At 48.8% G+C, this 24,743-nt stretch overlaps 1 protein-coding gene across 2 annotated transcripts in view; it reads left to right on the forward strand.

Moving 5' to 3' along the window:
* Mvb12b (multivesicular body subunit 12B) overlaps window positions 1-24,743 on the forward strand; it is a 162,115-nt gene that overhangs the window by 96,178 nt on the left and 41,194 nt on the right. The window lies entirely within an intron of this gene.

Consider the following 24,743-nt stretch of genomic DNA (forward strand, 5'->3'; position numbering starts at 1 on the left):
AGAGAGAGCTGCTGGGAGCAGCCTCCCAGGTTGTACACTCAACAACATACGTGAATATTGTCCCCTGGAGCCTTGAATTATGCTAGCTCAGGCGGGTGACACATTGCTGTAGTTACTCTCACACCTGGGAAATACAAGAATTGTCCAGCCCCATCCCACAGTGCTGGGAGGATTCAGGGCTTGGTAAAAACAGTTTGCAAGGCAGGAAGCTATGTGGGAACATGGGTGCTCTCCATACTCACTTTCTCTGTGTAATCTGTGGAGGAGCCCAAAGATTTGTGGGGAGTTGTGACTCGGGACACACTGGCACGTGTGCAGCATGGCTTTCACTGTGGCCTGGTTCTCGCTTACAGAGTCTGAGGGAGATGGTCTCTTCTGAATGTTAGAAAATATGTCCTCCCCCACCCCAGTCCAGAAAAGCAGGCAGTAGAGTCACTCTGCCGCAGTTCAGCCAGCACCTCTGGAAGCCAGGATGCCGACATGCATCATCACTTAGAGGTGGGCTGTTTTCCGTGGCAGACAGCCCACAGGCCCTTCTGGGGAGGCGGCAGGATGACGGCTCAGGGGCAGGAAGGAGGGAAGTGCCAGGCAGGCAGAGCCTGCCAGCATCTATAAAATCTTCCTGTATGCGCCTTTGGTGTCTGCCTAGAAAAAGGCTTCACGGGGCCGACAGCTGCCGAGGCCTTTGTGTGCACTCTGCAGGTGGGGGAGCACCAAGACGCATTCCAGTTTCGTCATTGTGGAAAATAAAAATATTATGAGGTGGCAGGTACTCAGAGCTCTTAAGAAGCTGGCCGCCTCCTATTCGACCCACAGTCTGTGTTTGGTTTGAAAGCCCGGCGGAGCATGGGCAGCAATGCTTAAATCCGTAGGTGAGGCAGACAAGGGGTCTTGGGTGGGTCTTGGCAGGGACTTGCAGATCAACTTCAGGCCTGAGCTCTTCTCCAGGGATCTGAGGAGCACCAGGTCTGAATGGAAGCCCATTTCCCAGGTCAGTTTGGCAAAACAGCTACAGTTGTCTGAGACAGATGCAATCATAACCCTGTCAGGGCCACAGCTACCATGGATAGCTGCAGCTCGAGGGGGCCCAAGACGCTGCCTGCTGCTATGCATCTCCAGGCCTTAGACGTCATAGGCACTCTGTGCAGACACCACCCTGATGGAGGAAGGGAAGTCTGGGTGCTCCTCCCTCCCCGGGTGTCTGCCTTCTCAGTCTGATAACCCCTCCTAATCCCCTTCCTAGCAGAGGACAACATTGCAGACCTGACCCAAAACATACTAGTAACCAAGGGTGTGCACTCAATCCTGGCTCCTCATCTGCTCTTGACATCTCTGCCAGGGTTTGCTCTGGACGCTGCCGTCTGGAAAGGGTTTATCAAGTTTGCCTTCTGTTCTCCACCAGGGTCTCTCTCGGTCATAAGCGATCAGCTGAGAAGGGAGAGGGTGTATGACCAAGGTAGCTTCGTTCATGTAGATCCTTTCAGGGAGCTGCAGTGGTTTGAGCTCACTGAAATAATGTATTTAATAACACCCACCCCTCCCCAGTACTTGATGTGTGTAGGCCATTGTGTCACCGATTTGAAATGTCCCTCCCCAGACAACCCTTCTGGGTGGTAAAGGAGTTTGGAGGACCTGCCCAGCATTGTACCCAGGGCTGGGCTTTGAGTCCAGGTTTGGACATCAGGTCCTGAGGCCATGGCTCTTGTTCAGTCCAAATTACTGTGTTTCTTTTCCTTTTTCAAAACTGAAAGCTGAAAGTGTACAAACCCAAAATGACTCACGCAGGTGTCAGGCTGGGCCTCGGTGCTGTCTGAAATCACGAGTGGCCCCATCTTCTGGGATCTCATTGGAGAGAAACATGTGATTGATAAGGATCTCTAAGTCCCAGGGGCATGAGGAATGATGCCATGATTGGGGGCTTGGGCCCACTTGGTTTGAAGTGACCTTGGGCAAGGAGTGAGTCCGTCTGTCTTTGCGCCCCCATCTGAAGGCGGATGCAGGTGGGTTTTGGTGAGGATTGGAGCCATACGCAGTAGGCAAAAACTCCGCAGGAGTGTTGCTGCTACCACAGAACTCTAAGCCCCTCCCAGCCTTTCTCAGGGCCTTTCCAGGGCAGGTAAGGGGTATAGGAGGCACTTTCAACAACTCCTTATCTGTGTTGCGTAAGTCTTTGTCTAGAGATCTCTGGGCACCAGTGTTCCTTTTTGGGTCTGTAAACCTTCAAGTGATGGTGGATCATCCCAAGCCCACCATGCCACATGCTGGGATTGAACCTATTCCCTGAGTTCCTGTCTGTCCACCAGTGGGGTGCCCATCTGAACCGGTGACCACCTCAGTGTCATCTGTTACCTGCCTCTCCTCCCTCAAAGCCTCAGTCTCTAGGTCAGGCCTCCACAAGGCCACCCTTCATGGAAGCCAGAGCCAGGAATAGTGGACAGATGCAGATGCTATGCTCCGGCCACCTCTGGAGAATCCCGGGCCTGTGACCCATGGTCCACCAGCCCACTTCCCCTCCACCTCACGCGCCCCTCTTTCTCCACCCACCTGGCCCGGCAGGATGTGAGGCTCAGGCTGAATGTTAAGATTTACCAGGCAATGGCACAGGCAGCCTCAGAGCCAGCTGCACGGCTGTGGGTAATAAGCTAGAAGCCGCCTGTGTCTCACACCAGGGTCCTCCCTTCTCTGGGGACAAATGCATCTAACTTCTGACAGCTGCACAGAGGAAAGCCCAGCCCACTTATGATAAGCAAAGCTGCCGCCCCGGAGCACCTGAGTCTGCCCCGGCCTCAGCCCCAGCCTCCATCTCTTCCCTCAGCGCTGCCGACCTTCCCACTGCGTTTGTCAGTGAAGGTCCTAAGCCCCTTTGTTAGTTATTTAAAACAAACAAACAGACAAACAAAGCACCTTCCGCCCTCCAACCTGGAGTTGGGATGGAAGTATTTATCACATGTCACAGAGTCACAGAGAGTGAGACTCCTCACGCGCAGGGTTGTCTTAGCACCGCCTCTGAGATGGCGATTGATGCTGCACTCCCCCCAAGGTGAGAGCCTTTGCTGGTGAATGCTTGCTCACGCCTGGCATGCTTTACAGCATGAGCAATCTCTTGATCCACTGGCAAGGCAACATCCATAATCTTGAGTGAGAGAGTAAAGCTTGCCTTGTTGGCCCTACACATCGCTTCTGGTGGCGCCGGTAGGCATCCTTAATTGCTCACTACCTAGAGGCAATAAACACACTGGGCTTTTATGTTTGTTCCCTTGTGTGTTTACGTGAAATATGTTCAGTGCCAGCAGAACTCTGTCCTTAGAGAAGGTCCTTTGTCTGGAGAGTCACCTGGTCCCCAACGCTTGCTGTTTCTGCCAAAGGTATTGGCACCTTTGTAGGCTCAGGGCGGGCATCCAGTTAGGCCTCTCGGTTGCTTTTGGTTCTTGCACAACTTTGGCCTTGTGCTTGATTGCCCAGGTCTAAGGAAGGAGCCCAACTTTTGACTGATATGTCTTGTTCAGGGTCATTCAGGTCTGGGGAGATGGTTCAGTCATTAGAAAGCTCCTGTGAGGACCTGAGACCAATCCCCAGCAGCCAGAGGAAAGCAATGGGAGTGGGGACAGGTCGGGGGAGACAGGACTCCCTGGAGCTCACTGGCCAATGAGAGTCTCTGAAATGGACAGCCTTCCTGAGTAATGACACTGGAGGCTGCCTCTGTCCTACACACACACACACACACACACACACACACACACACACACACACACACACTAGTTGTCTTCACAGACTAAGTTCAGGGTTCATCCAGCAGAGTGAAACAAAGACATCTCATTTCCCAGCATGCTGAGTACCCAGCCTCAGCCCAGGCATACAGGAGGTACTCAGTATCCATGGTCTTATTCCAGAAAGGAACTGGTCTTGGAGCCATTCCTGCCCTGATGCTGTCCTGTCTGGATGTATGAATAGAGACAGATTGTGTAACATCGTTTCCCTTTTCTCTTTTATAAGTTCAAATCTTCTAGCTTTAGCAAATTAAAAATAGCATCCACAAGGGACACTCCAAAAATGGTAGCTGTCATATGTACCTTTAACCTGGCCCAGAAGTTCTGCTAAGGCAGCTGTAAGGTAGGGGCGGTCTAGTGTCCTGCAGGACAAAACCACCCTCCAGCCTCTCACTTCTTGCTTGAAACTCCAGTTTACTGGGTAAAGATATTTTAATATTTCAAGGTTTTGCAGCCATGGGTTCCTTCCTCTGGTCCTGCTTGGCTTATCTGAGAGAATCTTATGTGTGCTCAGCCTTTAAGTGAGGTTTCTTCTGGTTCCTTCCTTCCCAATCAAACCCCTCCTTAGATCATTTAGCAAAATAATATCAATGATTATAAAAGGTCCCTGTCCTTGCCACAGAATTACACTGGACCCAAGCTGGTCATGTCACAGTCCTCTTAAGGGCACAACACCAATACAGGCCACACTTGCCTGTGTCCTTTTAGTTTGAGAGAAAATATGCAACAACTTCCTCCAATGTCCAGTCAGGAGGTCATAGTCACTGTCGCAGGCAAGGCAGAGAGGCTGAGATGGCTCGTTTCTTCAGACTACTTTTTTTTTTAAGATATTGTACCTTTTATTTTGATTTAATGAGGACAGACATTTTAATCAGAGGTTAGTCATTTATTGTTGCAAACTATTGTTTTGATTCATCATTTTTGCAGATAATTAAATGGTTGAGTTGGCACAGTGTGTCTACTTTATTAAAACAAGTAATTTTGGGGGGGAAAGAGATGCTATTTTTTGGATCACTGCACAAAAATTGCTTTTATCTTCATCTCTGAACACGGTTTTCAGCTATTGGGCAGAAAGCTCGTGTGTTCTTTCTGGCCTGGAGGGGACTGGCCTTGGCAGATTGGATGTTGGCCACTCTGCCCTTTGAAACAAGCGCTACGATGTAAATCCTACACTCTTACCTTCTCAGAAGACTTGGGTTTTAATTGGATTGGGAGAAAGAGCCTACAAGTTATGAACTTTGCTGAGCAGCAGTTCTTAATTGTAGCCCTGGCGGTGGGTGGAGTTTAAAAGTCAATTACTGCTGATCCTATTACAATTTACACACCTAGGATTTGAGAAAGTCTGTCACTTAGTACAAAAAGGAAAAGGTTACTGGAACCACGTGGTGCACACCTCTGACTCTCCATTTGTAAACGCGCTCGCTACACGTATTTGTGTGTTTGCGACTTGTAGCTTTGGGCTCCATCCACCCGCTGGAGTCCTCGCCAGGACTAACCTCGAGAGAGAGTCACTCGGAGCAGCTTTGCACACAACCCTTCACCTGGCCATCCGGGCCACTTGTAGGCACTGTGCGAGTGCTGGCTGGCGCCAGAGAACCCCCAGATCACTCCTCTCAAGGGCTGGGAACTAGTCAAGGAATGGCCCTTTGGGGTCCATTTTTAAAGAACAAATTGCTCACAACATTTGCTTTCTTTGATTCCCCCCCCATATTTGTGTCCTGAATCTGTTAATTCACTCATTAAAAGGATTTATTTTGGGTGTACCAATTAAAACTTTGGAGGCTCATTTTTTGCTGAGCAGCACAGACCTGTGAAAGCACAATTTATAATGGCTTCTGCCCTTTTCCACAGAGAGCCGTCTGCAGGACTGCAACCCCTGAGCTTCGAGACCTAAAGAGCTGCTGCTCTTTGTCCGGCTCGGGCTGCTGTGGTGTGCTGGTGTCTCAGCCCAGCCCAGCCCAGCCCACCCATTGTTTTAAGGTGCCTCCAAGGCTGCAGCGTCCAGCCCAGCCCAGGAGCGTTAGCTCTGTTTGTTTGCTTGTAGGAAGCCTATAGTTAATTTTTTTTTAATAGGAAGCTGCTGTGTAGTTTGGATATTTAAACAGTTATTAACCGAATGACAATTAACAGATTGCATAGACAGATTTTCTTTTGAAAACCTCTGAAATTGAGTACAGTTTGCAAAACTATCACGGCATAGTAATGACAATGAATTTTGATTTCCCGGAACTGATATTAGACTCTTTATTAAACTATGTGCATCTGCTTTTAATTTACTCCAAATAATTGGAAAATGCAATGAAGCTTTCCAATTAAAGCACGGCTTTATGCTGTTTAATAATACCCCATAATATTATAGCTTATGAAGTGACAGGTGAGTTGGTGTATGAATAAAACATAAAGGCAGCAATAAGGGACAGAAAACCAGAGACAGTTGTGGGGATTTTAAATGCTGGATGTAATTTGCATATATTAATCTCTTCTTTTCAGCCTTATCAGGCATTCTTCAGTATTTGAAGTTAAAATAGCGTTGACAGGCGGGAGTACGCTTAGTTTTTTCAAGGATTTATTACTTGTATAATTTCTGATCTTTAATAAGCAGATATGACTGATCCTCATACTTCTATAGAAATCGGTTAATTGTTCCAGATGGCGTGTACTGATTATGCAAAATTACTTTTCACACCGTTTTTTTTTTGTGATGGAGTTTGGAGTAAAATTAAATTTTTTATGGCCTTCTTATCATGCTGTTTTACAGTGGTTTTTCCACAGAAGTTGAATTTAATCTACTATATTACATTGACCAGCACAGTTATTCTAATGTAGCGTTTTGTGATTTGACAAAGAATAATAGAACACATTGCTCATTGTTCATCACTGTGTCCCTAATAAAAAGGAGCTCCTGTACACGGAGCGTAGCTGTTATTTATGAAGAATGCCCTCGTTTGTGCCTTTAAAAAACGCGAAATTGTGTTATGGAGTAGTTCCTTTTTGGTAGAGGCTGTCTGGAGAGAGTGAGTGGGAATGGCTTGCTGCTCCCCCTTTTACATGCAAGGGGAGGAGTCTTCTTTTAATGACTGCTGTATTTGAATTGTGTTACTTTCTTCTTTTGAGGGGGGAGCCTACATAATCTCATTCTATTAAGAGAAATGTCATGGTTTGACTCATCTTGATTTGCATAATCCCAGAAGCCTTCCATAATTGAATAGCTTGCATAAAAAGTGGTCACACTTTGGTACGGGGCATCAGGAAGAAGAAAAAAAGCATCAGAAACGATTTAGTTCTCACATCTTCCAAGGTGTCAGTTTATTGCCAGGCATCTGAGCCAGTATCAGGTCTGAGTCTGAGTCATCCTTGCTCCCAGTGGTACTCATGACAGCCAGTCCTAGCCAGGTCCCAAAGCATCTTGAGGTTTGATACCAGCAGCATCTGAGACACCTCACAGACTCAGCCTAGGAGGGCCCCCATCCCCAACTCACTGCCTTGATTCACGGGTCATGCCAGTTTTCTCTCCCATTAGAATTCCCCATTTGTTTGGGGCTGGGTTTGGGTGTGACTCAGTGACAGAGCATTTGCCTAGCATGCCTGAGGTCCTGGATTCCCTCCATCCCAGAATTTTGAAAAAGAGGAAATCTCGTTGAGCTACGTAGTATTTTACATACAGTAGAGATAATCTGAAGTTTGATTTGTCTTCAAAAGAGACCCCAGAGGCACACAGGACCCTGGCGTGGAGACGGGACTTCACTGACACCACCACAGTCTCTGGTGAACCAAAGGCAAACAGGGGCTGTGGCCCTGCGACAGAGTGTGTCCATCTGGATCTGCCGGGATGAAGCGTGGACACAGGCAGAGGGCAGAACTAGGGGAAAGTGCCTGGATGCACCTGTAACACGTTCTTTTTGCTGATTCCAGTCTTCAGAGTATGTGTGGTTGCATTCTATTTTCATTCTAATCTGAAGGAAATCTGAAGTAGAATATACGTGGCTATGACCCATGAAAGCACAGGAAGAAATGGAATTCGGAACCTCGAGCAGCTGTGTCCTACAGTACCAAGAGTCCGTTTCCATCTTCTTTCACGGTACTTTCAAAACTTAAGATCTTTCACATACACTTTTTTAGATGAAAGTTATGCAAAAAAGGAATGCATAAATCAGACATGATTAAAAATATTTGTTCTAATGCAGTATAATTTGGTAGTAATGCGTTCATCGGGATAGCTCACGGCTACATTAAGTGGACAGGCTTTATATGGATTCTCTAATTTTAATCTTCAAAATGCTATCTAATGTCTCATTAAGACTTGCATATAATGTATCTTAAGTACAGTCATTAAATATAGTTTAGGGAGATTTATGTTCAGATACTGCTTAAAGATGTTTTAATAGGCCCATTTACTCTGATGATATTAATGAGCTCTTAATCCAGCCGAAGCTTCTCACAAACTAGTGCTAAAGACTCCCAGCCCAAGTCCAGAGACTTGGGGTTGATACCTGCTTTGGACAAGTGCCCACAGCTTAGCCCCACTGACCCCAGGGGTCAGGGTGAGCCTCTTGCCAAGGCCTGACATTTTAGAAAAGGGCCTTCCCTTGCCTTGCCATGAGTGCTGTCCACAGTGTTGCCCAGGGACAGTCTCTTTGTTCCCTCAAACCATGTGCAGAACACGCAGGTGCTCACTTGACCAAACCTTTCATCTCCAGGGTCATTTGAGAGGCTGCTGTCTTCACAGGGAGAACGAGGGGTCACCGTCCTTGTGAGAGCATCTGCCAAGTGAGGTGGGCACAGCCTGCCTGCCATCCTTGTGGGGCAGCACCGCTCCACTGTGGCATGATGCAAATGGTCACACGGCTCTTCCTCCATCTCTAGGAGCTCAGCACGGCTGAGATACGCACAGTGGAGCCGCCCTGCTAATTCACAGGCGTGACGGGAGGACACTCTGTGGGACCAGGTATCGCCAGGGCACTCACGGGGTGCTTCCCAGGCCCCACTTTTAAATGTCTCCGTTCCCCCTTCTTTCCAAGAATTCTTGAAAAGCACATTTTTGGACTTTCAATTATTTTTTAAGTGAAAGAGGAGAAAAGGCATGTGTGAGTTCAGAGACTTTTCTAATTACTAAATTGGTTTGTTATAAAAAGATAATAGCAAATTTCTTCTTTTCGTAATTGGACATTTCTTCCCTGTAGGCTAATGCAGGCACAGCCCGTGCATACACAATCGTTGTACTTCTGAAAAGCCATAACTAGCTAATAACAGCTACAGTGTCATCAGAGAGTAATGGCGTGCTGATTAGCATAATTAATGACAAATGGTGGTGCAGAATTGGTGGATTGGTTTAGCGGATGATGAATGCGGCGAGGCCCTGGCTGGGGCCTGCCAACGAGGCCTCGCTGGCTGTCAGCCCTTCTGTTCTCGCCCAGGCAGCTCTCATTAGTCACGATGGGAGGTGCCAGTTTGTGCTCTGTTGCAGCACAGAAAACTTAATAATCCAAGCAAACGCAGTTTCCTTTTTGCCTGTGTATTTACTCACAAAATTCTCCCCTCCCCTACTCCCACTGTGGCCAGAACGTGAGTCATGACTGTTTCTTGGTCCTTCCTGTTGCCTGAAGGGGAACAAAGAGTGGAATACCAGGCCAGGTCTTGGGCTGAGCAGCACTTCTGTTTATCTGTGTTTGTAGAGGGAAACCCAGTAAGCCATACATGCTGTCCTGATATAAGACCAGCGCATTTATCTTCCACTTGATTAATCAGGCCTCATTTGCATTTGCAAATGAGGCTGATAAAAATGGGTTTACCTTTTAACCTTTAGAGGGAAAAGCATTTCTCGGCAAGATTTCTTGGGAGACCGCTCCTTAACCGATAAGAAGTAACTCCTTTATCAATAAAGATGAAAATCCTTCATTTGCATTAGTGAGTGAGACTAATTATTATATAGTTAATTAGCATCTGGAAATGAGGGTTATCTTAATTACAAAGCACAATTTCCCTAATAGCTACAAAACTGTAAGTTTGATCTGTGTGGAAATTGGTAACTATTATTATGTAATTAGTGCTAGCATTAATAATACAGAATATTTAGGCATAATTTGCATATGCAAATGTAATTTACCTGAGCCAAACAAGCAGACCATTAATGATTAGAGCATGATGCATCCAGACTGGAAAGTTCTAGGTCATAGAGTGGAACCCATTGTGCCAAATGTCTAGATTAGAGGTAGGGTCAGCAAGGCAGTCCAGTGGATTTTGCTTTAACAAGAGTTAATGCCTGAGTGGTTTCATAATGAAGCCACCTGCTCAGGGAACTGGCTTCTTGACTTTGATTTCTCTGAGTCTCCCAAATTCCCTTGATTCTTAGAAGTACTTTGCCTACACACTTAGCAGTTCTAAATTTAGGATCTAATACAAACATTTTTAACAAGTGTGTGTGTGTGTGTGTGTGTGTGTGTGTGTGTGTGTGTGTGTGTGTGTGTTGAGAGAGTGTGCACATACCAGGAGCGCCTGTGGAGATCGGAGAACAACTTGTGGGAATCAGTTCTACTATGTGAGTTCTGGGGTTTGAACTCAGGCCCTCAGGCTTGGAGGTGAGCTCCCTTGACCCCAGATCCACCCCGCCTGCCCCTACGCACTCTTTAAAGCAATAGTGCCCACAGAGCATGGCCAGCTGTCAACTGGGGGCAGATATCCTGGTTCTAGAGTGAGATTCAGATCTTTCTTGATTTTGCCTTCATGACTCTGGAGGCTCCTTATCTCAGAGCTGATTACTTTTCTGTTTTCCTGCTCCTCCCCTCCCCCCCTCTGTTTGTCTCTCAGATTGTTGGAGTGTTTCTCAAAGGTGTGTGCTGTGGGGATGTGATTTTAGAGTAGATACAGATACAGTTTATTTCATCCATAATGACATACACTGGGTGCCATTGTTCAGTATATTAAAATGTGTGTATCTGTCAGTCTTTGCTGAGGTATGCTGTAGTAACAAACAGTCCCTCAGCTAGCACAGCTTACCATACCCCGTTTTATATATCACACAGATTACCCATTGGGTGGTGTGAGTTGGCTACAACCCTGTTCTTCTGGACCCGAGCAGCCCCTATCTGTAGCTGTTTTTTTTATAATGAAAACCCAAAAGGCATGGCCAGTGGCTCCTGCATCCTCTTAAGAGGCATGGTGAGAGTATCAGCCCAACCAGGGCTATTGGGGCAGGAGGCTCCATCCTGCCATGACAGTGGGTGAGGACAGTCGTACCCTTCAAGGAAGTGGAATCACATACTTGAGGTGGTAGAGCCACCCTTTAGTGGTAGGTATTCTGGATTCTAAACGCAAGTCTCAGCTGTGAGAAAGACACAAAGGCCGTCGCTGAGCTGGGGAAGTCATGGATCCAGGATATGAGACAGTGGTTCTGGCCTGGAAAACCTGCACTGCCGGCATCTAGAGCCCTTCCCGCTGTCAGCTCTTATCTTTAGCAGTCAGGAGCCTGGCCCGGTGTTAGCTGTTCGTCCCTGTGACAAATGCCTGAGATTTACTGACTTCTTAGTTGACTGGCTCAGTACTGCGGCCTAGGGTGACACAGCCGGGGCTTTCACTTTATGGTGTCCAGGAAGCAGATAGAAGGGAGCATGGAGAGCATTTCAAGGCACACCTCACTGAGCGACCAACTTCTTCCAAATAGGCCCCGCCTCCCAAAATAGCACCTCCAGCGAAGGACACACCTTCAGTACCTGAGACTCCCATCCTCCGGGTAGACCGGCAGAGCCCGCGCATCTGGGCAGGTTCCCACTGTTCACTCGTTGTTCCCCTTCGTAACTTCAGAAGGTGGTCTTGTTTCTCCAGGGTTTGTTTTCCTAGATGCAAATGATGCTTTGGACCAGGTATACTTCCTGGAGTTGCTCTCACCCTCACTGCTCAGAGTCCCCTTTGAGAGCAGATGCGCCATAGGAGCTGGGGCTCAGGAGCACTGATGGGCTCCCTTGGTGCTCCTGAGCTTGGCCTTCACTTTCTGGACAAGACCGATGAAGTGGGACCTTGAGGAAGGCTCAGCTGCTAAGAGTGCACCCTGTGCCTCTGGCCTCCTTGGGTGCCTGTGCTCACATATCCACACACCAACACACTTAAAAATAACAAAAACTGATCTTTAAAAAAAAAAAAAAGGAAAAACAAGCTGGGCGGTGGTGGCGCACGCCTTTAATCCCAGCACTCGGGAGGCAGAGGCAGGCAGATCTCTGTGAGTTCGAGGCCGGGCTGGACCAACAGCCTCCAAAACAATACAGAGAAACCCTGTCTGTAAAAACCAAAAAAAAAAAAAAAAAAAAAAAAGAAAGAAAGAAAGAAAGAAAAAGAAAAGAAGCGCTACAAGGCTCTGCCAGACACATAGTTCACTGATAGATTTTTGTTCTTTTTTCTCTTTGTTAGATCAAAACCAGATGCAAACCATTTCCTTTCTGAATTATGAGAGTCCCGTGTTCACTACTAAAAACAAAAGTTGAAAAAATACATGAAAGTGTGGGAAGAAAATAAGCCACTCAGAAAAAAAACAGTGTTTTAGACACTGTCCTTGACTTTTTTTGGGAGGTGGGGGAGATGCTTGGCATTTATATGCAAAGGTCCATTCTGGATATTTTTAAAGTCTGATTTACTGGAGTACAATTTTACATGCAGTACAATCCATTACTTTTATGAGTACAGCTCAGTGGATTTTGAAGAATGCCAAGTTATATGACAGTGCACCTCGAGAAGCAAGCTATAGAATATATCTGTTACTCAAAAGTTCACCCGCATCCTCTCTGCCTGTTCCTCTCCCCCACGGGCTGTCCTGGTCCTTCTGCCATGCCCACCTTACGTGTTGCCCAGCCTGACATCGTGGCACCTATCATATTGCATGTGTCGGCAGCTTGATCCATCCTATGGCTGTCTGTCTGTGGTGACAACATTCTTCTTGTCATGGAGCCTCGTCCCCGCCTGCCTCTGAGAGAGATCTGTGGATCACACTGGCTTGGGCTTCAAGCTTTACCAGTCCACCTGTACACAAACTTTTTTCTCTGAGATTCTTGAGGATTTGAAAAACCTCTGTCGATGAAACTCACAGCCCTTAGGGCTATAAAAAGTTAAGAAAAAGTCAAACATGTCATGAATGCACAAAATATATGTAGATGATCATCTGTATGATTGCTAACTACCATAACGCACACACACACACACACACACACACACACACACACACCTATTATAAGAAGTTACGCGTTCTCAAAACTCAAGCACCCAGGCATTCACAGATGGTACACAACACCATTTGCAGTCAGGAGAAATGTAAACAAGCATAAAGGTGCCATGTTGAATCATAATTGCATACAGGACCGTTGTGGCTTCTGAACTGCTGTGATGATTTCCTAAACCTGTCGCCGTTGAGGACAGCCAGAACTTATACCTGGGTTTGTAGGTCTGTGGGGAGTCAACACCTGTACTTTGACTATTCCTGTAAGTGAGTGGGTAGGTGAAATGTGTATAATAATCATTGTGGTGTACAGTGATCATCTGCCCAGCATACTAATTGAATTAGTTTACATCTCTGACACATACACAAAAGGAGGTCCCTCTGGGGCCCCACCTCAGGGCCCCACAACTGGCTGCTAATGTCTAAAAGGCATGTCTGTCTGCAGGCAGGAATGTGGCTTCCTGCGAGTGTTTCCTGGGTAACTGGGAGACTTTGCTTTCCTGACTTGGCCACCTGTCCTGGTGGCTGGGCTCTCCTCATGAACCCGGCATTGATGCGTTTTCCAGCTTGCATGTTGTTCTTTGGTTTCGGTTTTCTTTGCTGCTGTGTGTAGGAAAACCTTCCTATTTCCTGGTAACCCTGGTAGTCATTATTTTTTTCACATTTACATCTAAAATTCACCTACAACTTCTTGTTGCATGACAGGGATAAAAATGCATTGCTCATCAGTGTCACTATGACATCATGTTTCTTTTTTAACCAGTGCATCTGAAAGGCAGTCCTAAGTGAGCATCACAGCTGACACGGTGTGTTCTGTGGTTCCTTCCCTGATGTGTTAGCTTGGATACACTGCCTAATGGCAACCACATCTCTATTTATTACAAATATGTGCCTTTGTTTTAAAGATTTTTTTAAAGTGATGTGTATGTGTCTGTGTGTGGGTATGTGCAAATGAGTGCACTACCCATGGCAGTCAGAAGAGGGCGCTAGATTCCCCCTGGACCTGGACTTGCAAGGTGATGACCAGTGCCTGTGGTGGGTCCTCTGCACAAGTGGCAAAGAGCTTCTTGCTAGCCCCAGAAGCATGTCTCTGATTTCCTGTCTTGTTGCTCTAGCTCATTTTTAAAATCCAGTTAAAATTTAAGTTACTTGAAGTTCTAAGGAAAATACTCTACAGATTTGTTTGAAAACCATTGAATTTACAAATTAATTCTTAAAGTACATGATCCTTCCTCCAGAAGAGTGAGTCTCCGGGGATCAAAAGTCCCTTTCTGGGTCTTGACTGTTTATGTATTGCTTTGCCCGTTAGGTTTTAACTGGTGGTTTCATACGTGCAGACACACACTACACATACACACTACATACTACAATACATAGTACACACAGCTCATGCTACATAGTACATGCACACATGCAACACATACTATTCACACACTGTACACACTCTACAATACATACATGCATACATGAACAATACACGTACATGTGCTCCTATGCATGCACACACATACATTATACACTCATTGCTTACATGTGCACACACATACACTACACACTCAATGCTCACAGGTGCATGCACACACATACACGTCACACTCAATGCTCACATGTGCATGCACACATAGTATTGTACTTACTTACTTACTTTCTTGTTGTTTCCAGTAACTTCCAAAATAATTTGCTTCTGCTTCCTAGTAGACCACCGCATCCTCTGTAGACACGGATGGTTTTGTCTCTGACATCTTGGCGCTTCCTCTTTTTATTTTGTTTCACACTCTTGGCCAGAGCTTCCAGAGCAGCAACGGCAGTAGTGACAGCTGCACCCCTCTCCCTGGCTCCTGGCTTCAGAACTTCTTGTGGAGACCAGTGAAGAACTGTGCTGTGGGAGAGCTGGTCATGGAAGGAATGGGCCTTCCCTTGCTCGGGGTTCTTCCTTTAAATTCAGGCACTAATTTGAATTTCATATTTTAAAAAGTCAGAATCTGTTAAAACAATATTGTGGTCTTCCCCTCATGTTTAGCTTATTGAGACAAATCGCTTTGTGTTGATGATTCTGCACTTAGGAAGCTGCTGTTGTACTCTGAGGTAAATCTTGCTTTAGCATAGTGCGACAGCCTTTAAAGGTACATTAGCTCTGGGTTGCTGTTGTCTGCGTTATGATTCTAGCGTTTATGGAAATGATTTGGGCTTGATGCTTATCAAAATACCATTTTTGAATGACTGAAGGGTCTGGACTGTTTCTTTCAAATATAGGAATATTTCTAAAATATTGTAATGTCTGGTCCTCAGAGATTGGGAATGGAGAAAATTTCCTTCTAAGCATTAACTGGTCTTGGAAGCATGTGGGGCCCAGCTGGAATATTTTGGGGGGAGGGACAATTTCTTTCATAATTATTAAATTTTTATGCTGTTTTTTCTTGGAATCAGTTTTCTGACATGTGTTTTGTGGAATTCTTTTGGGAGGAATGGGATGGAGAATGAGGTCTTACTTCATAGCCCAGGCTATCCTCAAGTACTAAGAATAGCAAGATTATAACACCGTGCCTCTGGTTGTTACTCTGAGGGTCATCACTGGGCAGGGTAATCTAGGCTGTGAGGTTTGTGCCTGTGACAGGCCCTCTTCAGCTTTCCTAAGTCCAGACAGAAGTGTCCTTTGGGGTCCAGGTGGCATGGGTGGCCTTGGGGTCTGTGACAGTGTTGGTTGGGGAGTCCCTTTGCAAGGGTCCAGGCTGTTGTGAGCCCTGACCCTCTTGTCCTATTCCAAATCTTCTGCCTTCCCTCTGGTTGGTTGTCCCTTGGTCCCAGGGACCCTTCCAGGTGGTTGCCCTCCTGCAGGCCTCTAGCCTAGGGACGCTCCCATTCTCATGGACAGGTCTAGTCCCCAGAGAACTGTTCTCAGGCCACTCCTCTGATAGTGCCTCCCCTTGATACCCAGGGCAGGAGCACCTCAGCAGCCTGCCACAGCTGCCCCTCCTTCCCAAGTCCCAGCAGGACAGACTGATGCTGTGTCCAGTCCTGTGTGGTATCTTCGCTGAACAGCCCTGTCCCTGAAGTTTGTATGACACACCAGCTGCTTCACACCTCCTAGGACCTCAGTCTTTAGCCTTGCTTACTTGGAAGCCCCTCATTGCCTGGCAACCCTGTCTGGTGACACAGTGACTGGGCCACCCCTGAACCTAGCCCAGAGCCACGAGGGCCAGCCCCCGTAGACACATGAGCTCTGGGTTTTGGGTATGCTCAGTGCTGCTCCGGGCAAGTCATAGGGTAGTCTCACTGGCCAAAGGCATAGAGCCTGGATACCTGCAGAGCACCCAGGCTCTCATCCCTTCGTGCTTCCTCTGGGTTCATCAGCAGGCACGGCCACCTGGCTTCCTGTCCCGAGCATGGCAGTAAGGCCACAGCACCTCCTTGCCGAGTCTCGGCATCCTGAGCTAATGTAGTCACTTGCTGCCTCTCCTGCCCCTGGCCTCCGTGTGTTTCTGAATCTGGGTAGGGCTCACCCGGGCCCAGTGGGCACCAAGCAACCCTTTGCTCATGGGGTGACTGTGTTATGAATCTAGCTTTTGTCCTTCTGGTTGGGCTTTCTGTAGAGAAACAAGTGACTTGTGCCTGCTTAGAGAACTAAGTCACCTTCATGGGCAGACTCCCTTATTCCTCCAGCCCTGTTGTCCTTATCTTACAAATGATGACCTGAGATTCAGAGAGGCTAGTGACTTTCCCATGGTCACACAGCAAATCAAGACAGTGTCCTCCACTCCTTGAGCGTCCCCAGCGTGTCTTTCTTTCTGCTGCTCCTGTGCCCCGTGAAGCATGCGCCTAGCTTTTGCAGCATTTGAGTGCTTGGTGAGAGCTCCACTGTCACGTTCATGTTACAGCCTGGCCTGGGTGCCAGGTGCTGTCCCTGGAAGAGCTGGTTAACTGCCACTTCCCATGGGACAGCACTAATGATGCAGGTCCCAGCCCACAGCTTGTTCCATTGCCCCACATCACCCTCCCTGCGTGAGAGTGATTTACAGGGTTCTGCTTTGCAGGAGGTAGGGTAGGCGTCAGAGCAGGCACGTGTTATCTTCTTTCATATTCCGGATAAAAACAGTAATGATACACATGTGTGACAGTGTTTATAGAGTGTCACCTCATCCCCAGTGTGCACGCTTATTCCTGTCCCGTCACACAGCCATGCAGAGGCAGGGCGTCATTAAATCCCACTCCACAGTGGGCAGGCTGAGACTCAGAGTTCGGCTAGTTTCCACGTGGTCGCACAGCTTTTATGCCAGCCTGGTGTCTGCTAACTACACTCCATTGCCTGGCATGTCATGGTGACTCAAAGAGCACCTGCTTCTCATTCAGGCCTGGAGTCAAAAAGGTAAACTGAACAAACAGCACTCAGGACTCCAGACACGTCCTCCAGGCCCTCGGGTGAAGACCAACCGTGCTGCCCAGCCCTAGAGGGAAGGCATGGAAGCAGTCTCTGTCCTGTATGTCCCCATTTTGGGGTGGCAAACCGGATGGTGAATCCCTTTCTCATTCCCCTGAGCTGGGATTCTGCTGGGGTGGGGATTAGCCTGGCAAGCTTGATACCAAGCTTTCCTCAGTGGGGACCAGGCCCTTTCCCAGTGTGGCTGCCCTTCATTGGATGGAGGTGCCTCCCAGCCACAGCCATCCTCCCTGAAGGAGCATGGGAAGAGTGATGACCAAAGGCTGTCCCTCAGGGGGCTTTCAGGTAGACAAGGTCGAGGTACCATCAAGAGAAGGATCCAGGCGCTGTGGTGTGAGCGGACCACCCTGCTGGGGCAGGTGACTGGACAACAGCCTCCCCTACCTCCCAGACACGAGAGCCCGGGCCTGGTCTCTGGGAATTACTTGCTCCCTCCTCATTTGCCTGAAGGTGCTCAGAGCTCACAACCCACACCTCAGGTAAATTCTGGAAAGCCAGACGGACTATGAAGAGCAGGCTAGGGTTACCCATGTGACCGCGACATGCTGTTTGCCCAACCCCTGTATAAAGTCCATGTGGGTGGGGGATCGAGGACTGTTCTGAACACCACACTATTTTGGCCTCCCTGCCAGGTATGAACAAGTGCTACAGTATGATAAACCCACTATCATAGCCTAGGGCCCAGGGGAGGCAAGGGTCAGTATGTCAGAGCTTGTTGACAAGAAGAGGGAAAATGTTAAAATGGTGCAGTGCATACATGTAGACAGGTACACACACCTGAGGCCATGGGCTGGCACACACATGCTTATATGTATGAACATGTAGGCACATACACACATGCAGGCAGGTACATATGTATGTAGGCACACACATACTTTTCCCATTTAATAATGGACCCAGTGTAGTCGTTATGGTTGGATGCAGACTGTCAGTCACTCCTTATTAAGCCCAGAAGCTCTGTTATCCGCAGGTTACTGCTTTATTCTGGGACTTAACGAGCAGAGACACAGCACTGCTCTGGGGACTCTGCCCCTGCTTTAGCTTGAGCTCGGACTGGCAGTGTTTGGCTACAGGTACACAGCTGGGTGATGGCGGCCCTGCTTGGCCCGGGAGCACAGCAGCGTTTCCAGTCAAAGCTTTGTGGTCTGGGGCCGCAGAGCCTGAGCCACAGGGCCTGGAGACGGGTGAGCTGTCCAGGACCCAGACACAGAAGGAGCAAGGCAGGTGCCCAGCCTTTGCTCTCAGTAAAGCCTGGAACAGCTGCCTTTGATCTCACTGGCAGGTCGGGTGGGGGTGACCTGAGGGTTTGGGGGAGTCAGAGACTGGAGGAATGCGGAGTCTCAGAAAGAGAGCTCAGGGATAATTGCTAACTGCTGCAAGAAATGAAAGCACCGAGAGGCCTTCTTACCAGCCATTCTGGAACTAAGCCTTCATGGGGACAAGTGACTGCTCAGAGCACTAGCCCCAGAACAGTGGAGCTCAGCTCTACCCCACACTAGCCTCTGTCATCCCTGTCAAATAGGATGAAGACGCTGCCCCTGCCATGTCCTCTTCCCGGCCAGCAGTGAGGGGCCGCACTGAAGTTCTGCTGGCTGTGACATTCACAAGGAGATCCCTTTCTGCTGGGTTGGGGACATTTTGTTGACATTGTTTCCCATCTCTGCCTTGTCACCCTTAGGAAGACACTGTTGGCTCCCCGTGAGCACCTGGGCCTGCTGCTGTCCTGCAGACAGGACTGATGTGTCCAGAGAGGCTTCAGAGGGTGGCGGTGAGCCAGGGCCTGGTACAGGCAGAAAGGGACCTCGGGGGTTTGGAAGTGCCAGTCACTATTGCCCTGCTTCTGTTGTCGAGTTTGCAGTTTGGGTCTGGTTTAGCTTGAGGTGGGTGGTGTCTGTTTGCTTTTGGGACAGAGTCTCTCTGTGTAGCCCAGTCTGGCCTGGAACTCACTCTGTAGACCAGGCTGCCCTACAACTCACAGAGATGCCTCTGCCTCTGCCTTTCAAGCCCAGCAGAAGTTTGGAGTTTGATTTTAACTTCTGAAATTAGAAATTTCACTGATGCCACCCTCTCTGTACACTTAGACTATAGTGAAGTCTGTTCCTCCACAGCCCCTGGCAGAGGCTTCGAGGAGTAGGTGTTAAGCACACACACTCACCCTCTGTTCAGGTTCAGGCTCATCTCAGAACCGCTCCCCTCCACGCACACACACACAGCGCACACGCACTCAGCGCACACGTATACACACAGAGCACACGCACTCAGCGCACACGTATATACACAGCGCACACGCACTCAGCGCACACATATATACACAGCGCACACGCACACACTGCACACGCACACACTGCACACGCTGCATGCCCACGTACCCTATTGTGTGCATTGCCCCACATTAACCAGCTCCCTTCCTGGCCCTGATAGGAAGAGAGGGAAAGGAAAGGGGTCCACGGGACAATTAGGGACCTGCCAAGGGCAGGGGTGGAGTCCCCACATCCCACAGTGCCTCCTGGGTCTCTCCAGCAGCCTTAGCCCAGCTTTCCATACTGAGAAACAGCCTTTCTGTTTCCACTTTTACACTTCAAAGATCACCCTGGAAATAAAAAGGTTTCCAGTAAGATTCCAAAGGTTTTACACACATCTGAGGCAAGGCTTGCCCGAAGGCTGCAGATGCCCAGGCTCAGAGGCTGTGCCAAGTGCTCCCCCTGTGGCGGGTCCTCACCTCTCACCTTCAGGTGGTGATTTTGACTCAGCTGGGGATTAACGAGGCAAGGGGGCCTTTTCTCCTTGAAGTATTCATTTCTGTTTTGGCACCATTCACTGCTCTTTGGCCATCCCAGTGAGTCTGTCTCAGAGTAGATGCTACAATGACCCAGAAAACAGAAAGGAGGCTCCTAGTCTTGGCCAAGGAGATGTTGGTTAAGAGTGAGGACAGAGGCTGGAGAGATGGCTTGCTGATCTTGCAGAGGTTCAGTTACTAAAACCCTTGTCAGATGACTCAGAACTCCCATCACTCCAACTGCAGGGAGTCCAACGCCCTCTTCTGGCCTCTCCAGGCACATGCACACACCCACCACATTCACATAAGTTTTTAAGTAACTTTTTAAAAGAGTGAGGACAAAGCCAGACATAGTGGGCCACACCTGTAAACCCAACGCTTCAAAGGCTGAGTCAGGAGAGTTGCCACAAGTTCAAGGCCAAACTGTACTATGGAGTTCAACCTTGTCTCAAAAAAGGGTAAGGCTGAGTTTAAGATGAGACATGGGCCTCGTTTTTAACCCCGTGTGATGTCCTGAGCCCCAAATAGTGCTTGTAGTTGATGACTAAGTACAAAGGTCATCTTGAACAGCAGGTGTCCTGTAGGATACTTCTCTAAAATGTCCCCAGATCTCCACATTGAAAAAGCAAAACAAAACAAAAATCTTTTGGGGCTAGAGGGACAGCTCAGTGGTTAAGAGCAGTGACTGCTCTTCCAGAGGACCCGGGCTCAATTCCCAGCAGCCACATGGCAGCTCACACCTGTCTGTAACTCCAGTCCCAGGGAATCCAACACCCTCACACAGACATACATGCAGGCAAAAACACCAATGAATGTGAAATAAAAACAAAAAAAGAAACTCTTTAGTCCAGGTGACTTGCACAAAACCTAGTAATGCAGGAACAAGACAGACATTGGTGAACTTTGAGAATGAATGAATGATTCAGTAAGTAAAAGATGATGTCTTTTATCAAGTTATTTAAATAAGCTTTCACTAAAATGAATTCCTTGGGAGGTGACATCATTGTTAATAATTTTAACTGTGAGATTTCTTATATAAAAATGAATTGAATTTTTTAACAAGGGTGCAGTATACTTGGTTAGAGTTTTTACTATCTTAGCCTCCTCCTGCTTCCTGTCGGAGGTGTTCAAGATGTAGGCCTGGCTTGGTGGAGAGCTGCTGCTGAACCAGGCTGTAGCCATCTCAACCCGGAAGCACCGCCGAGTGCCTCTGCTGCGACAGGCCCATGCAGCCTCTGTCCCAGACAACGGGTCACTTCCAAGGACAGAAACTGCTTCGCCAGTGGCAGACTCTGCCGTAGCCCCTCGGGACTTTTCACATTCGAAAGCCACTTTCTACTTGGAGCTCCTTGTACCTGGCACAGCGTTCCCCTGTGTCCCTCTGAGAATGCCGTGTTCTCTGTGGCGTCCTCACACCGCAAGCTCCTGTCCTCACAGAAGGTCATCAGTAGCATTAGCTGTTTGCCCTGTGACAGTTTCAGAATGTGTGTGTGTGAGAGAGAGGTATGTGTGCATATGTGGGTGTGCAAACAGTCATGTGTGAATGCCGCTGTGTGCCTCCTCGTGTGGAGATCCGAGGGCATCCTCGAGTATCGGCCTCACCTTCCACCTTATTTTTGAGCAGGTCTCCTTGCTATTTTCCCTCTGAGTACACCAGACGGCTCGTGTCTCCTGTCTCCACTTCCCTGTGGGCTTTTGTGGGGGTTCTGGGGTGGGGTGTCAGAGGGCTCACTCACTCCCGGTGAACACCCCCCAAGAGCACCCTTCCTGCAGAGCCCCAGGGCCCCTTTGCAGGATGACAAATTAGTTTGTGTCGTCTCCACCTTCTGGATTGCCATCGGTGGAATGTTCTACTGTGAATGTCACCATCTCAGGTCCAAACAGTCATGTGTCAGACAATAAGGACACAGCACCCTGTCCTTCCCTTTCCTGCATTGTGTCTGCGCGTGCAATTGAGGCTTCAAGCTGCCGTGGAAGCGTCTTGTCACAGCATCTCTTCCAAGAGAAGGTGTGTGGGCAGAGCTGCACCCTGTCTCCTGGCCATTCGGGTTTTTACGTGTAGAATACTTAATGGCCACCTATGCTTTCCTCGCTCTGGACACAAATGAAGTCACAGCTGTACTTGCCCAGTAGCCTTCATGGCATCAAACCGAGAGGCGCAATCATAAGCTGGCCCCTGCTCCACCAGGACTCGGGGCAAGCAAGCTGCTGCTTTCCCGGAGTGCCTGTCAGGAGACAGTTTGGGGACAGCTCACAAGAAAGATGGGGCAGAAAGTGAATGGCTCTTGTCCCATGTCCCTGAGTCCGAAGCCTTGCTACCTCTCCCAGTCAGAGCCTTGACTCTGTGCTCTGGAGTCCATGCCAAGCCTGAGCTGAGACAGTTTTTCCACTGGCCCAATAAATGGTGTGTAGCCAGCAGGAGAGCCACACTCTGCACCTGGCTCTCTTACTACCCACAAGGTGCATGGTGCAAGTCTATAAACCTCTCTGTGGCAGGTGTCGTTATGGCGACACTGGGACAGGAAGGGTCAGTCTCGCAGGATCCCAGGAGCGAGTCAAGGACCAGAAAACCTGGAGCCCTGCGTTGGTGGCACATGCCTTTAATCCCAGCACTCCAGGAGGCAGGGGCAGGTGAATCTGTGAGCTCCAGGAAAGGCTCCAAAGCTACACAGAGAAACCCTGTCTCAAAAAACCAGAGAGAGGGGGGGAGAGAGAGAGAGAGAGAGAGAGAGAGAGAGAGAGAGAGAGAGAGAGAGAGAGAGAGAGAGAGAGACAGAGACAGAGACAGAGAGAGAGACAGAGAGAGAGAGACAGAGAGACAGAGAGACAGAGAGACAGAGAGACAGAGAGACAGAGAGAGAGAGAGAGAGAGAGAGAGAGAGAGAGAGAGAGAGAGAGAGAGAGAGAGAGAGAGAGAGCTCCTCCTGGATCTGAATCCCTCAGAGTTTCCAGAGTTGCCCAGTGTGCAGTGTGAGCCTCATATCTCTGACTCTTCTTCAGTTCTGACTCCTGCCGGGTTCCTCCTCCTCCCCTGGGGCTTTTAAGAAAGTGTTTTGGAGCACAGCCCCATTTCCCACTGGGGTTTCTGTGTTCTCCCACAAGGGCTTTTGTGTCTCCCATCAGGCCTTGCTTTCTTGTTCTGGGGCCCATCCTCCTTGGCTCCTGAGGGCTCTGGAAACCTCACAGTGGGGAGTCGCCTGTGTGGAACCTTCTAAGCTGGGAGGTTGTGCAGAAATGTGTTCTTTCACTTTGTTCTGACCAAAGAGCCTCTTTAAAAACATCAGGGCAGGTTTTCAAGTGACTGTAAGTGATTTCCCACAGAAGCAAAGAGAGGAAACCAAAGCCTCCAGTCCCAGTTGGAAGCAGCAGTTACTCAGCCCCAGACTATGAAGAGCTCAGTTTGAATTATGCAGAGGAGGAAAAAACAAGCCCCCCTGTCTGGATTCCAGAAGAGTCATTCACAAGGTGTCTGCATTTATTAATGGATTTTTCCCTACTGTGGAAAGTAATAAGCCATAGAAACCCCTGGAATTAAAAGCAGTGTACAAGGGAGGGCCTGATTCTTTCTGGGGTCTTTTCATACTGCACATTTCAGAGGACCAGCCCCTGAGAGTTCTGGAACCCCAAGGGTAACCCATTGGCTGTACTCAGGAGCCAGGACCTCTAAGCTTTTTGCCTTGTATTTGTTAGGGTTGTCCAGAGCCTGGCTGGACCTGGCTCCTCACTGAGGACTGTGCCTGGCCCAGGGGCCACAGTTTCACCAGCTGCCAGCTGCGACCCTCCTGACCAGGTAGCAGAGAGCCTGCGTGTGCAGGAGTGCTTAGGGTCCCGCCCCTGGGAGCCCTGGCACAGGCACACCTGGAGGCTTCCAGTGAAGTCTGAGGTCCAGGGCTGAGGGTTACATGTTTAATGGGCATCCAAGGGGCTATGCCTTCTGACACACTTCAGAAGGAACCGTGCTTCTGGGATTGGTGGTCAGCTGTAAAGGCTCCGTCTTCAAAGCAGTAAGGCTGGCCAAGTTCACCTGCACCCAGGACGGAGCACTCTCAAGGCTGCCACCTCTGACAAAGGGATGCCACTTGCTCTGAGGGCTGCAGTCACTAGCTCCCTACCTCCAGGAAAGAGCGAGACTGCTCTCCCATGGTATCTGCTGCAGGCCCGGCTTATTCCAAACTGGTTGCTGTGTGGACTCGCCTTGCTGAGAGGCTGCACCTTCTGTGGTGGGGACGCACACCTTGGACTGTGGATTTAGTTCTCCATTTTCCTGCCAGCTCCAATTTTGCTCTACTCACCCACAGATGAGTAAGTCTCTATTCGTCATTCGGATGCACCCACCACACGAGGCAGCTTTGTCACATTCTTATTAGACATCACTGGGAATGTCACAGGCACTAGGCCCCAGTGTCCATCTGCAGGACTAAGGTGTTCCACAAGACAAACTGCTCACCCAGCCTCTGGCCCTACCTCAGACACCTGCCTTGGTCTGCGCCCTCAGGCTCTGGCAGCCCAGTTTCTACCAGCAACCCTGTGTTTGGTAGTGTGCCCTCCGCCCAAACACTGCTCCCAGCC

The sequence above is a fragment of the Mesocricetus auratus genome, unplaced genomic scaffold, assembly GCF_017639785.1.
Source record: "Mesocricetus auratus isolate SY011 unplaced genomic scaffold, BCM_Maur_2.0 Super-Scaffold_100047, whole genome shotgun sequence".
Classification (NCBI taxonomy): Eukaryota; Metazoa; Chordata; class Mammalia; order Rodentia; family Cricetidae; genus Mesocricetus; species Mesocricetus auratus.